Below are 16,946 nucleotides of genomic sequence, written 5' to 3'. Positions count from 1 at the left end.
AAGAAAAGTTTTTAAGGAGGATAATCATATTCGGAAATGATGTGACTAAATGTTATCAGGTTGTCATGGTGACTGCAGCCTTTTAAAAAATGTCTGTATTGTGGTTCACTAATGAGCAATATATTAACTAAACCAAACACTATTTGTCTTTTCAAGTATTATTCATATGCACTACTGAATTAAGTATCTTTTTTCCCCCTGCTTTTGGAATACTGTTCTTTGTCTTATAAACACTGGAACTGAATTCAGGCAATAAACAAGGGCAGAGATAACTTTGTCACCTTTGCTATATTTCATACAACTGCATCAAGCTGAGCCTCACATTAAACAGTCTGCAGCAGCAGATACTGAGCATCACATTGCCAGCAAAATTACTAGTGTAAGGTAGAACTTTAGACTTGCAGTTTCTTACACTTCAAATTTAGACAGTCCCAATTCCATTGTAATTCCAACCACACATCTTACTGGTGTGAAGCTTTATGTTTGTGTGATGTGCAGAAGACAAGCTGAAACACTGAAGTGATGCACAAGCCAGACTAGTTCTGAGTTAACCCAACCCTACCAGCTCAAACATTCAAAATTCTCTTTTCAAATCTCCTAGACTTCATGAGGTTTCTGAGGGAGCTTTCCCTTCTTCTAAATGGACATGGAAATGGTAGAGATGGAAGTATCTTTTAGTTCTTATGTACCTGTCAAGTCAGGGTTTGCATTTCAGAAACTCTTTGTACTTTATTGCTCTACCCATCAACTCCAGTAAAACCTCTCACAGAATGAATCTGCCACAATCCAGGAGGACATGGTAGTTTTAGAGGGTTGGTGAGGTCACACCAGAGGGGAGAAGATACTTTAAGATACCTTAAGAGAGACAGTGAAAAACTGACAGTCTGGAGGTCTTCCAGTCCTGAAACTGCCATCCCAAGTTCAAGTTGGATTGAGACCTTCACTAGCCCCTGAGCACTCTCCAAACCCTGCACTGACACTGGAAGTAGCTTCAAATGATGCATAGGATTAGACAGAGCTGAGTAGTGTTAAGATGAACATCAGTCATAAATCACCTCTTTGCAAAAGGATTTCTGGTGGCACTCAGTTGTTCAGCTGAAATGAAATCAATTTTTATATTCCTGGTTCCTTTTACACAAGCTCAAATGAAAATCCCACGTTCTCCAGTCTTCCCCTGAGTGTTTCCTGCCCAAGACCTGCAGGAAATCCATTATTTTGGCTATGTCTCTTTGCAAAGCAAGTTTGTCTAAGAGATGAGAGAGCTGAAACCACATTGTTCAGCTGTTTCATGTTTTGTGGGGAAAAGATGACACTATCATGCACACTTAGGCTTCATGCTCTTCCTCTGCAGTTCACACTAAGGTCCCTTTGGCATCCCATAAGCTTTTCAGGCCTACTAGAAGAATACCACATGAGTGGACCATAATGCCTAGCAATTGAATTAGTTAAGTTTTCCCAGGCATTTTGCAACTTTTGTTTATAGAGTTGTTTTGCATGACTCATTGGCTTTATTTTTGTTCAATGAGTAATATTTGGTACTTACACGTGTTTTCTTTTTGTAGCATGCGCAGCTTTTGGATACAGAACCTCTTGTTTCAACTTAGAGACAATTTAAACATATAAACTCTGCTATTAAATCTCATTGTTAATTAACTATGCCTAGCTGCTCTCATCATGGGGTTTGTGTATTAAGAGTACTCCTGGCTCTCCTCCTCCCTGCCTTATTTCCCCTCCTTCCTCCCAACCAGTGCAAGACTATATTTAGTTGGAGATTTAGGTTGATCTGCAATTCCCACTGCAAATTCCTTTCCATCAGCAGCTACAGCCAGAAGGTCTGAATAGGAGAATGGTTTGCACTTCAAGAGGCTTCCTGTTTCCCTGGATTTTCAGGTTTGCTACTGTTTATAGAGTGAGGTTGGTACTATACTCTGCAGACTAAGTGCCTGTTAATTCACCCCTGTCCTGGCACTGGCATCACCCCATCAAGTGCAAAGCATTGTCTGGTTGATGGACCTTCCAGAAATATAGGCAGCAAAAGCAAGGAAAGCATGTCTGATCCTGAAATATTTCTGGACCAAAGTGTCAGAGAATAATGCTGACAGGACTGGCAATCTCCCCAAAAAGGAGAATGAAGTAGAGGAGAGCAGTTTGTAAATCATTGTAGAGGAAAGTACGGCATGAGGAGAGCCCCACACACAGAGAAACTAAACACTCAACCCTGCTTCAAATGCAGTCAAAGAGAACAGAAAGAAAAATATTGCATACTTGTACTAGGTTTTCTCTAAGTTTTCCAATAATTCTTTTCCCAAAATTTCTGCCCCCCTGGCCTTGGTCATATCTTACCCTGCAAGCTCCCTCTCTCCTGGCTTTAACCTAAAGTAAAAATAAGCAATGAGACTCATCATTCACTTTTTCCAGGATTCTCACTGCACAGTCTAGAATGAGAGCCTTGCTTGAGGGCTTTGGAGACCAAGGTTCAGCCACAAACATCCTGGGCAATGCCTGACACCTACAGATCTTTTATTCACTTAGTTCCTAAAAATGTAGGATAAATGATTTAAAGCTCAAGAGATTCTGAAATATTGTGGTCCTGGGAAGATTGTAGTACTGGAGATTAGTTGTGCTTGCTACTGTGTTCCTTTCCTAAGATTTCCATTCTGCTATTTTGCTACAATTCAAGGTTTTTTACCCATTGTCAAAGTGTCAAAAAATAAACAGTCTGGATACTTTCAGTTTCAGCTGCATTTTAACACTTCAACATTTCTTAAAATGTAGCCAAATGCTTGCCTACTGAGTTCGGATGATGCCAATATATGTGTAAAATGAACATAATAAAAATTGTTATATGGAATATGTCCAATAGCTGACTTTTTTGTCAACCAAGAGAAACAAGATGACTGCATAGCAAAGTTATCCCTAGAAGAAGAACCAAGACTGAGATGCAGCAAAAATATTAGTAGCACTTGTCTGCCTGCAAAACCTTGCTTTGTGGCATTACATTCTTGTCAATATAATCATATTAATAACAATAATTATAATAATGATTCTAAACCTGAACAAAAGCCAGACAATGTTAATAAACTCTTTCATGGAATCCAGCTCACTCAGGAACAAACTCTGTGTTGAAAACTTTTTTTGCCCTTGCTTAACATTTGCAGGCTTGAAGCCAAACTTCTCAGGTGTTTATCACAAAAAGCCAAATTTTCTATGAATGTCCCCAAAGAATATCCATGTTGCTGACCCCAAATGTTCCTGCTACACAGACCCAAGTAGGAAGGGCCCTTTGAAATGATGACTCCAAGTGTCAGACCTATCTTTCATTTTCACAGTGTGTACAGACTAAACAGGGCTGCCTCTGGCTTTCATCTCTCTCCATACTTTCTACTTTCTACCCCAGTTTGGTTGTTTCTTGGGTTGCCTGAAGTTGCCTATAATCTACAGTTTATACCTCAATGGTGTTGTGTTGCCACAGGGATAGATAGATAGATAGATAGATAGATAGATAGATAGATAGATAGATAGATAGATAGATAGATAGACAGATAGATAGATTTATACTAAACAAACAGTTTTGATAGAGATCTTCTTTTTTAATTTTATGCTTTCAAATATCAAGCAATATTCTCAATTTCTCAAATGTCTTGTAGTTGCAACAAGTATAGCTAATTGCCTATGCTTTTGTTTTTCATCCCAAACTTCTGGCATTAACAGAATGTATTTATAGAAGCCATGCAATAAATGCACTGTGCAATGTTGGATGTGTTTCAGTTATTGTTTATGCTTTATTATTCCTCCTTTATTTATAAATTAGTGGCTCTGTAAAGTGTTGGGGGTTCAGCCAGATGCAGCTACAGTGACTTCCTAATGTTTTTTTCTGTTTTTAGTGTGTCTGTATCTGCTGCTAAGCTTAAAAGACATAGTGACAGGCCTTGTACAAAATGATGCAACCAAACACTTTCAAATCATGGAGAAATTTGGTCCAGATTCAAACTTCACAGCTTGGACTTATCTCCACACCCAACTGAACCAATACCCCAGATAAAACAGCCTTGAACTCAGATCCCAGATAAGGATGCCATATTTGAGCTTAAAGCTCAGATTCATGATTTTTTTAAAAAGGGACTTTCCTAAATTTAGATTTTACCGCCTATCTTTTTTTTTGCAAGTGCCTTTGGGTGGGAGGTTGCCATGCCCTCAGCTGAGCCAAATGAACAGACTTGGTGTAAATCAGCTTCAGTGCAAAGTCAGCAAAGTCACTTAAGTTTAATTGAGCTGAACTGGTGGTTTTTCCTGATGTGCTGTCCCTTTGCCCAAACAGACCCTGATGTGGAAATGGTAACTCCCAGTGCAGGGTTACAGGATAAGGACTTGTTTCACTAACTGCTTCAGCTAGACCTGCAAGAACATCTCTGCCTCCATCCCTCCGTGCTGCTCAAAGTTTTGCAATTGCTTTGCTCTAAAGCAGAATTTTGTCCTGTCTGTAAAGAGGCAGGGGAGCGATTGACAAAGCCCAGTCTATTTGTATCCCCGAGTATATTTGCATGGCTCCTTTGTGGATACTTTTTACATGAGTCAGTTTCTGCAAAAGGAAAAACATTGGTTTCACCAAGAAAATACAAAAGTTTGTTTTCAATACCATAAAATGTCGCCTCACTTAATCATTTCTGAAGAGATCAGATTTATGAATAAAGGGCCTAATAAGGAGCTGCCATAGCTGGCGTATCCCCAGGCCTGCTCTTTATTTACAATTAAGCAAGTAGGATCAGGCTGTGACCTGATGACATGACTGCTAGCATTCCTGTAAATTCCAGTTGCAAGTCCTTTTTCACATGTAACATTGCTTTTCCCAAAGAATCTTGTCTAGTGCTTTATATTTGTATTTGGGCAGACTGGTATGTTGTCTCTGGTGTGTTGTCTCTGGCTCATGAGGAATGCTGAGGTGGAACAGACAGAACATCAACTCTAGGGGAAAAAGAAATGGCTGTTGCTTTGGCATAAGCCTCCTGCCTTTTGTCAGCTAATGTCCTGCCTCTGCTAAAGGGGCATTTTTTCCCACCCACTTTGGTCTTGATGGAAACTGAAGGAAAACAAAATAGGTATGTACCTGGTCTGTACATCATCGTGTCCTTCCTCCTAAAGAATGTTTCTTTAATTGGCTTAGTTAGCCCCTCTCACCTTTCAGCACTTCAGGAATGACTCTTTGAAGAGAGCCATGTACAGAGATTTAGTTGACATTTAGTGACACTAGGCTCTGCAGCCTCCAAAATATGACTGATGTCACTTGTTATGTTCCCTTGGGTCTCTGGGGACAAAGTCACTCTTACCCTGAAGCATGCATTGACAATCTCAAGATAACACTTCTTTGACAGAGTCAGGGGCCCTGCCAGGGTCTAATGTAATCTCCAGAAAGTTTCCAATCTGGGCATTGTTTGTTATTTATATTTCATATCTGGGGGTTGTGTTTGTTTTGCTGTGATTTTAATATGAAAGCTGCTAATAAGAACAAAAATTAATACCTTTTTCTTCTAGATGGATGTGTTGGCAGGTCTATGATCAATGGAAGAAACCTTTTTCAAGGTGAAAAAATTAAAAGAAACCTAAGAAAAATAATCACAGCCTGTATTTTTGTTCTGCAAAGAAATCCACTGGCATGGAGAAGACGAGTGGAGGTGTGAATGAAACCGAATTTTATTCTAACTAAATGAAATGTTTAAGCCCAGCTTCACAGCAATGGAAGAGGAGTTTGCAAGCAGACAGAGATGCTCTTTGGTTTCATCCTTCACCCTGGAAGGAGAACTGGCTTTATTACTGCTTTATTTTGCCTTTATCCTTTATCAATTCTATTTTCCTTTTCCACACACAAACCAACCGGGATGGGTCGGGCGAGCTGCTAATGCCCCTCCTGGCAGGGGAAAATGACTTTGATGCCAATCCCGTCCAGCGGGACACCTGACTGGGGCTCTCTTTTCGGGAGGGCACCCGAGAGGGCCGGAGGGGGTTGGCGGGGCTCGGGGCGGGGGGCTCGGAACAGCGGGGCTCGGAGCAGCGGGGCTCGGAGCAGCGGGGCTCCGAGGAGCGGCGAGGCTCGGCCGGCACACGAGGGCGCTCGGAGCAGCCGCAGCCCCGCCGCCGCTCCCCCGCCCGCCCGGAGCCCCGAGCGGGGCTGGCACCGCGGCCAGGAGGGCATGTGCAATGAGGAAACCCGCGGGAAGGAAGGGATGCGCAATGAGGAAACTGCACGCCTGCGGCTAGCCCGTCTTTACTGCTTTAGTGCGCTCTTCAAGATGTTAATTTAATCACCGAGGTTAATAATTTATTGGTGGCAGCGAGAACTTGAAGAGGGAGCAGTAGAATTTTTTATCCTGCCGTTTGGTTTGGGGGTGTTTTTTTGTTCTGCCTTTGATGAAGGAAAGTACAGGTTTGTCACTGCCATCCCCTGTCACCACAGCCTGAGCGCTCCCCTGCAGAAGCACAGAGCTCCAGTTTCGGAGGACTAATCAGTACCCTAAAATCACCAACCTCTCACCAAAACACCAGGGAGCAGCTGGAGGTCACTGAGAATCCACTGAGTAGAAACCTGAAATTTCCTCCCTCTGTCGGAATTTTTCAGACGAAAAGAGTATTGGAGCACCTGGGATGGAAGGAGGGGTTTAAGTGTGGAAGAGGAAGACATTGAACAAAGTGTCTCCTTGTCTCTCTCAGAATACAGGTTAAAATCGATTCTGTGTTGTAAAATCTGAAATGTCCTTATTTTCTGTCTCAGGACAGAAGTTCAATGACTGCCTAAATCAGAAGCTGAAGTAATTGGGGTAATTTGAAGTAGTGCTGACAGCTGAGAGCAAGAGCTAAAACTGGTTTTTGTGCCTGGTGGCCCCGGGACTCAGGTGGGCTATTGAAAGGCAGGACATTTGGGTCATTGCCATGAAGGGACCACATAATATTTCCAGGTGAGTACCAGTCATACCTGGGCATGGTAATAAAGGTTTTCTGAGTGAACACAGACTGTTTGCACATGGTGGCTCCTCACTCAGCCCCCCAGGAAATTTGAGCATCTCGTTCATGCCACCTCTGACTGAGGGCTCCTCAGAGCCATGTGCTCATGGTAAGGTCAGTGTCTCCAAAATATGTTTGATGTACAAATATGGACAGGCTATTGCACTGTTTGTGGGTGGAGATCTGGACAGGTAACCATGGAAAATCCCTGCCACTGGATATGGAAAAGCTGATCACCACTATTTAAAGTCACGTCAGGTGTGAAAAATAAGGTATGTGCCTTGGATGACATGAAAGCAAAGAAAACTGGTGCAGATTCAGGGACACTACAGTGTCTGCCCTGTTTACACTTGAGTAATGAATCAGTGTTTGGTGTTCGTGTGTGAAAAAGGGGACACACACACATGCCATAAAGAGCTTTTGGAATAGACTTGAGTGTTTGCCTAGGCAAAGAGTAAAATGAAGCAAGAAGTGGGACGGGAGTGTATGATATGGTTTTAGTCAAAGATGGTTCCTCCCCCATTTTTTATTCTCAAGTCAGAAATCTTCTGTATTCTAAGCCTGCTCAGCTGCTTGCATAGGACATTCCTTTTTTCCACCCTATGAGCAGAAACAAAATGGGAAGGATGGCTAATGTGACTGGATGCACATGACTGGCTGAGGACATAGAAATCACCATCAATTTCATAGAGCTTCTTCTAAGACAGCTTTTGCATGAAGGTGCTCTTGTGTCACCTGAAATGCAGCATGAGGGACATAAGGGTCATGAAGGCATCTAAAGGATCCAGAGACCTGCAGAGTTTGACAGCAGCTTGGATGCATCAGCCTGTTGAGGTGCCAAAGTATTGCCCATGGTACTGAAAGAGGCACGTGGTGTGTCAATACTTTTGCAGCTCAAGGTCTTAACTTCTCAAGTAAAGACTCCAATAATAATTCTGTCACAGAAGCAGCTCATGTCTGCTTAGGACAAGACTGTGTGCCTCTTATTGCTTACTTCTTGGTATTGCCCTGGCAGGCTGCTCCCTGACAGTTCACCAGCATTAGGTTTTCATTTTCTTTCTTTCCAAAGCACCCAGGCTCAATGTCTGGAGCTGACTTTGCATATGCATATGTATAACTGGCCATGGGTGGGTGAAAGTTTATATGAATGTAAGGTCTTTCTGAGGATGAGACAGACAGAAAATCCAGGCAAAAAAAAATTTAGTGAAAAAGGATTTCCCACTGCAAAAATAGACTATTTTCACAAGGAATTCAGGGTTGCCTCTCCCAGAGATAAATGCATAAACTGTGAACATTCTTTCACTTGCCTACTGCCACATCAAAGAAGCAGCAGGAATGAATTCCCAGTTTAGTTGAAGTTAAATTAAAATACATTCCAGTAAGGTGTTTCTCTATGTAGTTTTTACTTTCAAGTTGCAGGGCTCCCACTGTCACTGGAAAGACACTTCACTCATAAATAAACAGTTTCCCAGCCTTGCTTCATTTCTTTCTATGGACTCAGTTGGGATTGCAGGGATTGCATTTCTGTCAAAACACTCATCTTACTACATTCTGTGGCTGCTTCTGGAGGAGTCTGTTACTCACAGCATGTTGATCTTAGAAGGATTCTTCACATTTTCTGGTAAATACAGCACATGATTCTCATAGGATCCTGCAATTAGAGTTTGTAAATTGTCTGGGATACAAACCAAGCTGTCATTTTTAGGTGTTGTCACAATAACAATTCATAACGTCAAAACACTGTCAATCTCTTGTCATGTACAAGGAGAAACTAAGCAATGTGATGTATGTAAAGCTATTTGCTGAGCAGAACACCATCTACACTGACTGCTTGTGAAGGGGTATTTGAAAAAAAAGCCTTTTGACATTATTTTTTGCAACATTTGATGGGTCAGCAGGATTTGCACCTGTGGCTGAAGCAGCAGTGATCAGTTGTCCCCAGTGCCACCAGACTGCTCTGGCTAGTCTGGAAGCCATATGTTTATTCAGGATTTAAAAACTTAGTGAAGTCATGATCAGTCACCATCACTCATGTCAAAGGAAAGAAATAGTTAATGTACGTGTTAAAGTAATGTTAAAGGCTGAAGGGCCAGAAGTCAGGAGCAGAGAGCTGTGGGTTATTGCTGGTGGGCAAAACCTACCACACACATGCATGGACGGGCAGGCTGAGAAGTGAGGAGAAGCAGGAGACACTTCATACCTGGAGGTTCAGCTGAGACTCAAGCACTCAGCACATCTGGACTTAAAAATTACTCGAAAGTTGATTCTATCATATTGGCCTAGTCTGGGATACTCGGGATCTGCTCATACTGCCAAAGGGAGTAGCATTGCCACTTACTCTAAATAGATGTTTCCCTTTCATGGTACTTAACTTCTGCATTTATATATAAATGTTTCTTTTCTCAGAGTTCTTCTGCTTATCTAAGCAGGCTTTTTAAGTCTTCCCTCAGAAGAAGTGCTCTTTATTCCCTGATTGCCCTCTTTGCCTTTCTTTGCCTTTCTTTGCCTTTCTTTGCCTTTCTTTGTCTTTCTTTGCCTTTCTTTGCCTTTCTTACTTTGAGTTCATCTTTCTGGCCCAGGAGAGGAAAAACATTTAGAGAGGACTTTTCTGTGAAGTCCTACAAATACGTTGTTCAATAGCATTAATACCTTACTATATTGACTTGAAATTTATCCCCAGTTGCAATCTGCAGGGTCAGTTGATATTTTCACATCCCCAGCACAGTCTCAATACACCATCAGCCTAGAAGATCTACTGTATGGGCACCACATTTGCTCACATACCCTTTGCCTTGATGCACAGAATTTATGCAGATCTGAGACACTTCAGAAATTCAGTTTTATAATGGATGTAGATTGGCATGCATCAAAAGTTAGTAAAGAAGAGATGAATTTGAAAAATTCCCCACCTTGAGGTGAAAACAGAATTATGATCCCTGACAAGGGTTCTGATGAAAATTTCAGAGCCCTCTGAGAAGACAAGCAACCCCCTAGATGCTGCTTTTGAAATCAAACCCATACATAAGCTTAGGGGAAATTCAGTTCAGTAGATGTCTGGTGCTGAAGATACAGAAGTCCTGTTTCCCTCTCTGTCCTCCTGAAGGAGGAGAGAAGGAACCTTAAAGTCATGGAGGAAGGAAGAGAGATGAGTAGAAGCTCAGGAAAGCATCAGTAAACTTCTGAAACTCCTGGCTTACTGCAGGAAACTCACTGTCGAGAGTCAAAAGTGTTGGTATCTCACCTCTCTGCTTTGTTCTCCATGTTGTAGAATTTTATATGAAGATGCCATGGGTCCAGATAGCATATATGGCAAGAGAGAAAGGTGATGAATACTCCTGAGTACTGTCCTCTGCAACAAGCAAATCCTTTCAGGTGTTTACCCTATATTGAATGGAGGAGTGACCTGGATTTGTTCCACAGCCCCTTTCTAAATATACAGTGCTTTATTTTATACAAAACTTTATTTTCAGTGTCTTATCTATGAGTAATTCATTTTCTGTGCCTTGGAAAAAGCATATTAATAATAGGCAACAATAGTGACTGAGTGAATCATAGGGCACCAGACTAGGGCCAAGTTTGGACTATCAGCAGTCTAGTCTCTGCTCTTAGCTCCTGCTCTACCCCAACACTGTCATGTAGGCAGGAGTATCATGGAAAAAGCACTGCTGACAGCTAGCTGAGGGACATGGAAAAGTGTCAGCTGTACAAGTGGTGAGGGTAGACTTCAGCAGAAGCCAGTGCTTGTTATTCCCCTTGCTTTTCATTCTTGTTGCTGCTTGTAGCCTGGGTCCACTCTGTGTCACTGCATTTTGCTGGGCTTGGTAGGAGGGAGAAGCTGTAAAGCCTGGTGGAGCTAAATTGTTTGAAAAAGAGGGAATTCCAGCCCTAATATATCAAGCAGACTTGGGGTTTCTCTTCTGCAGACTTTGAAAGTTGATGATTTCTTAGCATAATCTTGAAGACTCAGAATACTAAGGGTGATTGAGTCTGATATTAAAAATTAGCTTAGAAACATACCAAGCTAACTAGATGGACACACTAGGGCAGTTCATTTTGTCAGAGATTACAATTACAGCTGGTGTAAATTCATAGCATTTTGTATCTTTCAGAAAAGGAGGAGTTTAAAAATAATTCAAGGATATATAGGTCTCCTAATGTGTTTTTAATCATTAAACTTTCAAGCCTTGGCCAGTGGAAGTTTGCCTGACAAACTAACAGATCTGTGGCATCAGCAAGACCAAAGATATTCAATGAACTGATCTATCAAAACACATTTATGGAGTTATGAATGACATGTTATCTATTACTTGGCAGAATGGGAAGTAGAGTACAAAAACATGGGGGAGTGTCAGCTATTGAGGAAAATCAACCAATGAGCAGGAGTCAGTAGAGACCTCTATTTGTGAAATAAGATAAATTCAGTCTCAGGAGCAAAAACTGGAGACAACTGAGAACCCAAGCAAGAATTTAGGACTCAATGAGGAATTCCTCCATTAGGAGCCATACATAAGAAATTTTAGGTCCAGAAAACCTTGGAAGGTCACCAAGAAAGCTAGGGGGAGTCATCAAATTTTAGAGTCAAGCTGGGATCCCAAACTACGATGTAGTTTTAAGATTGAATAGGAAGCAGCTGAACTAAGGAGAAATTTCCAATTTCCTGTTATCTGAATGGTTAACCAAATGCTAAGATCCAGGAGTACTCAGAATTTTTCAGAATTTTTGTTTTGGAGTTTGTTTGAGTTTTTAAGGTTCTGGAAGCATTGCTTTGGTTTATTGTAAGACTCCAAAACACTAAATTAAAAGTTCATTATATTTTTCAAGTAAGCATCATGACTACAGAGTGGAACAGAGCTACGAGCATATGTATTATGATCTTTTTTTTTTTTTTTCATTTACAGCTGGCAGTCCTGACATTGAGACAGAAGCTGCAGGTGAATGAAAATTATAAAAGCTTTTTAAATGCATGCTAAAAAAAGGCTAGGTGCATTTGAGTCATCAGGGAACTAAACTTTCAGATCAGAAAAAAAGAAGTGCTTGAGCCATCTGGGAATTTCAGATTTGGGGTCAGAACTGCATGAACCGTGGTGTGTTGTTGGGAATTTCTAGCTCAGCAAACTGTCTGGAGCCTGGAGGGAGTATCGAGGAGGCAGCAGAGAGGGCGTGAGGAGAGCGTGAGTCATCTGGGACTGCAGACAGGAGAGGGCAGCTGCCAAGTGAGTGGGTGCCCCTGGGGAGGTTTGCATTCTGCAGGTCTCCCACAGCTGAACCCAGCGGTGCTTGGTACAAGCAAGAGCACTTTCCTCTGCCTGAATGTTGGTATTTCCCAGAAACACCAGGGGAACTGCACAGGAAAGCTCCACACCCTGCCAGTTCTTAGAGCTTCATCCTGCAAATTTTTTTTCTGAAGTTTGCTGAGGCCATTTGGACTATTAAAGCTTATCCCTTGTCTGTAGGAGGTGAGGTGTCCCAGCAAACCACAATCATTGCCCCTGTGCAATGTGCTGGCTTCATTGTTTAAATCAGAGGTAAATGTTTCCTCTCCTGTGTTTAAAAATGCTTGTGATCATTTGGAACAACTGCATCCAATAAGGATGGTGCAAGAAGGCTCAGCTTTGAGTATTTTATCCTTTTTTTCAGTTTTAATTCTTGATTATCCTTGCTGGTCATCAGCATGATAATATTTACCAGTTTATTCAGTAAATTTTCCCAATTTATTCAGCTTCATTTTCCCTATGAGCACTCATTATTTATGACTAGCCAGAAAACCTTTGCCTCCAATGGCAGAAGGAGAATGTCTCCTTGTTTAATTACCATGTATAGTTAGCTGCATGGTGATTGGTATAAAATAATTTGCTTTCTATTCCCAGAAGAGTTTGCCTAAGTGCTTTGGGAGGCGAGGGGGAGGCTGGCAGATGAGTGTAATCTCAAGAAGCACACTGTAGTGGAATCCAGTACTAGGAGCCAGATGGCAAGGTTGCACTGAATAGCACTTTTTTTTTTTTAATAGCTGTGAAAATTTGCTGTCTGCACATGGCTTTGCTGAATGACAACAGAGAGCATTTCTAATTTATCTGGTACTACAGTTAGGCTATTTCTTCAGAGGGAATAACTTCCTTTTTCACATAAGATCAAGACCCAGTTTCAGTACCAAAGGCAACGTTTCAGTACCTGTAAGAGTTCAGAAAGCAAAGAGAGCAAAGCTGTGGGAAAAGAAACATTAAAAAAAAAAGGAGAAAAATTAATTCAGGAGAAGACTAAGATCAAGCAGCACCCTGGCCTTGTTTTGTGCAACCTTCTGTGAGGTGGTTCCATTGTGCAGCTTTTGTATCACATCCATTGAGTCTGTTGGGATCTCATACAACATACTTTGAATGTGTTGGGATCTCCACACTCATTTTCAATGAAGGGAATGAGAACCAGCAGAAGTAAATAATTTCCCATCAGGCTTTAAAATATAGATGCAGTCATAAATGGTGTGTAAATAATGTTACTCTAGCAGTACATAAATATGAGTTTTATGTTAACATGGTTCTGAAAGCTACACTAGAGTATTAGGTTATATCTAATCTAAAATCTAAATCTGAAATCTGAAATGTATTTTCCATCCATTAAATGATGACTGGACTCCAGATTTTGAGTTTTCTGACTCCATTCAGACATGCAAACTCCCCACATCCCCATGACTTAACATGGTCTATGCAAGTCCAGTTCATCCACTCAAATGCCTTGAGTGTGTAGAATCACCTGTGGCAATAAATGGAAGACAAGGCAAACCCTGGTGCTGGCTCTAGGCAATCAGCTAACTGGTAATGCTCTTCTGGGCAGGGGTGATAGCAGAATTTGCACAGACCATGGACAAAAGACACAATATAAGAAGGATGGGCAGTCCTGTGGACTTTCACAATGTGCCACAAAGCAGTGAAGAAGGACTGGGCTGAGACCTCCTTGGAATCAACAGATACATTGAATTTCCCCTGAAGTGGGCATTTACTTCACACACCCCTGGAAACTTGGCCTATTGTGATAGTTGGGTATTTCTCTGAATGCTTCTGGTGCATGTGGTGAGTTCCTCTGCCTGAAGTCAGACAGCCCATGCAGCTTCTGTGCCTTTGACCACAAAGGTTGGGCCACTTCTCTCAGTGGAACTAAACCCAGGGTTCTATCTTGCTCTTATAGTCTGTCTGCATCAGGGAAATGAAGAAATGACTCCACCTTTGAGAGATGATGTGCTTGGAGACCCGGTAACAGAGGTGTGACTCTAAATCACATCCTTAACCGTGTGCCAAGCACATTTGTCAGCATGAACTACTAAGACTGGAAGAATTCAGAAACTTCTGGAATACAGTCTTGGAGTTATACCAACTAAAACAAAGTCCATGTGTCTCCTATTGTCTAACTCTGCAGCTTTTATTCTGTCATTGAGTCCTGACTTGCCCTGTTGTTACAGAAAATGACACTAAGAGCAAATTCCATTCTTCCATGCTGTCTGCATATTTAAAACAGTGTAAATGTAAAGGCCACTAAAACCCTGGAAGCAAAGCTTTGCCTTGTTGGTACAGTTTGCACTGTACCTAGACCAGTGGGCCCCACAACCAATCTGGTGATATGCAGCAGGGTGATTAGCACCCAAAACTAGGAAAGAGCATCTTCAGACACAACACTGATGCTGAGATGGCACTAGAGTGTCTGTCTCATCTTAGATAGGGACATGTGAGTCTATCTGAACAGTAGAATTCATCCTTTGCAAAAGGCTGCCTTCAAAACAGGACTTGTGGTCTCTTATCTGAGTCCCAGATGCTGCTTTGGCTTTAGTGTGGGGGTCAGCCCTACAAAGTCATTGCTAGAACAGGCTGAAATGGTTTTGTATTGTTTTTGCAGAGTAATGCCTGGGAATAATGGGGGGGTAAAAAAATTGCTTACTCCTACATATCAAGGCATTTTTCAACTACATAAATTGCTTCTGCTCCTCTTTACACTTTTTTGAGATTTTTTTTTTATGTTTTTCATGTTTTTGCTTCTCATCTTTTCACATTTCCTATGGGAATATGGGTAAAAGAGTTAAATAAAAGACAGAATTTACTTTCTGTGATGGTTCCAGCAGTCTTTTCCTTATCTGAGTCAACATTTTCTTTTCCAGGATGTTATTTAATTCTTCTAAGATGGGAACAGTTTTCCTTAAAAACGAAACATCTTTAACAACAGAAGAGACAATTAGATCAGCTCAGTGCAGCTACACATGGTGATAGCCAGACTGATTATGATGTAAAATTGTCTTTTTACTCTTCTGTTTGAAGATGCATTTTCAAATGATACTTCATTGACAACCAATAAACGAGTTTTTTACTGCTGTCAGCACTACTGAATCAACACAGTGCTGAGAGCAAGTGGAGAGCTGTACTGACTCAGCCACACTTCAGGCAACACTCAATTCATTCTTGGGCCCAGAATCCTTCTATTACACTGAGAGATGAAAAAAGGAACCCCACTAACCTGCTTTCACATTTTGTCATCACTTTTCCACGTTCCTTGTCAACCATTCCAAATTCAGATGTAGAAATAATCAAAAGCTGAGTTCAATAATTTCTCATCTGACACAAAACCTTCCTGAAAGATGTCCACCCTAGATCTGATGACATCAGTGGAGTACTCACCATTTCTCACAGTAAAGCATTCCCAGTGACCAGTCACCCATGCTCTTGATAATTTGTTTCACTAACTCAGGATAATTTTAAAGCACTTTTTTTTTCCCTGATTCCCCAGCCTAGCACAAACTCACGCCAAATTGTATGAAATAACCCAGCTCTGTCTGAAAGTATATTTGTGAGGTCTGACTTGAAAGAACCCTCTTTTTACCATCTGAAATTTTGCATTGGAAGCAGAATTTATCATTTATAAATTTTCAATTTCTTAACTAGTTGATTGCACCTACAGTTCAGGTCTAATTGCCTCTATTCCTGTTCAGAGGCATAAAAAACGGTGTCAAGATAAGTACCCTAGGAAATGTTTAAAAGATCCTAAAGGTTATGGCCAGAACTGTCCCACTTACAGACAGCCATAATCTAGCTGTCATGGACTAATGAACTGTAACCTGGAATTCTGGTTGATCCTGTCACCCTTGGCCAAAATAATCCAAGGAGGGAAGTGACGCATGTTGAAATCTTGTTTTGAGAACTGGACATTCGGATTTCTTCCAGGACTGCTCTCAAGGTTGTGTTGTACTTGCAGCGAAATTGTTTGTGAGAATTCAGAAAAACTTAATGATGAAGAACTATTGCCTTGATTCTGCTGTCAAAAAAAATCCTCTTTCTAACTGCAGAGGCATTTCATACTCTTTGCAAATAATTCCACTTGCACCTGGACTTACTACAGTGTTAGATACCCTGTTGTTTTACACCTTACAGATCTTCTACAGGACTACTTTATTTTTCATAATTATCTAAACTTTTGTATCAGTTCCCTTTTCCATTGTCTGTGTAATCTAATGTGGCAGATTTTAGCGTTTGTTTGCCCGAAAATATTATTTGTGTTTTTTTTTTTTTTAAGAAGCATTTTATATTTATTTTAGTATTTCTCCCCCTGGGAAACAACATTTGGAATGATTCAGGAAATAATATTTTAAGAAGCATTAAGCTGCCATCATTGAGACCACAGAGGGAAGCTGACGCAAGGGGGAGAAAAAGGGGCTGTCATGTGCCACCCTCAAGTGCCATTTATAACAACACACATTCTGCCCTCCTCAAAAGAGTAATTCTCATGATTCTCAAAATGAAAACCCATGAAATTATAAGTTCAAATCACACAAACTATCATTAAAGTCACCATAAGCCACTGAAAATTAGGGAAAGCTGATTTAATTAAGTCTAAATTCCCACCTGACTGTTCTGGCACACCATACAGAGAAACAGCAATGTGTCTCACTTGCTTCAGACCTCACTTTCTGCCAGCTTACTTTA

Source organism: Erithacus rubecula (genome assembly GCF_903797595.1).
Source record: "Erithacus rubecula genome assembly, chromosome: 3".
NCBI classification, from domain to species: domain Eukaryota; kingdom Metazoa; phylum Chordata; class Aves; order Passeriformes; family Muscicapidae; genus Erithacus; species Erithacus rubecula.
This window is presented reverse-complemented; position numbering follows the sequence as displayed.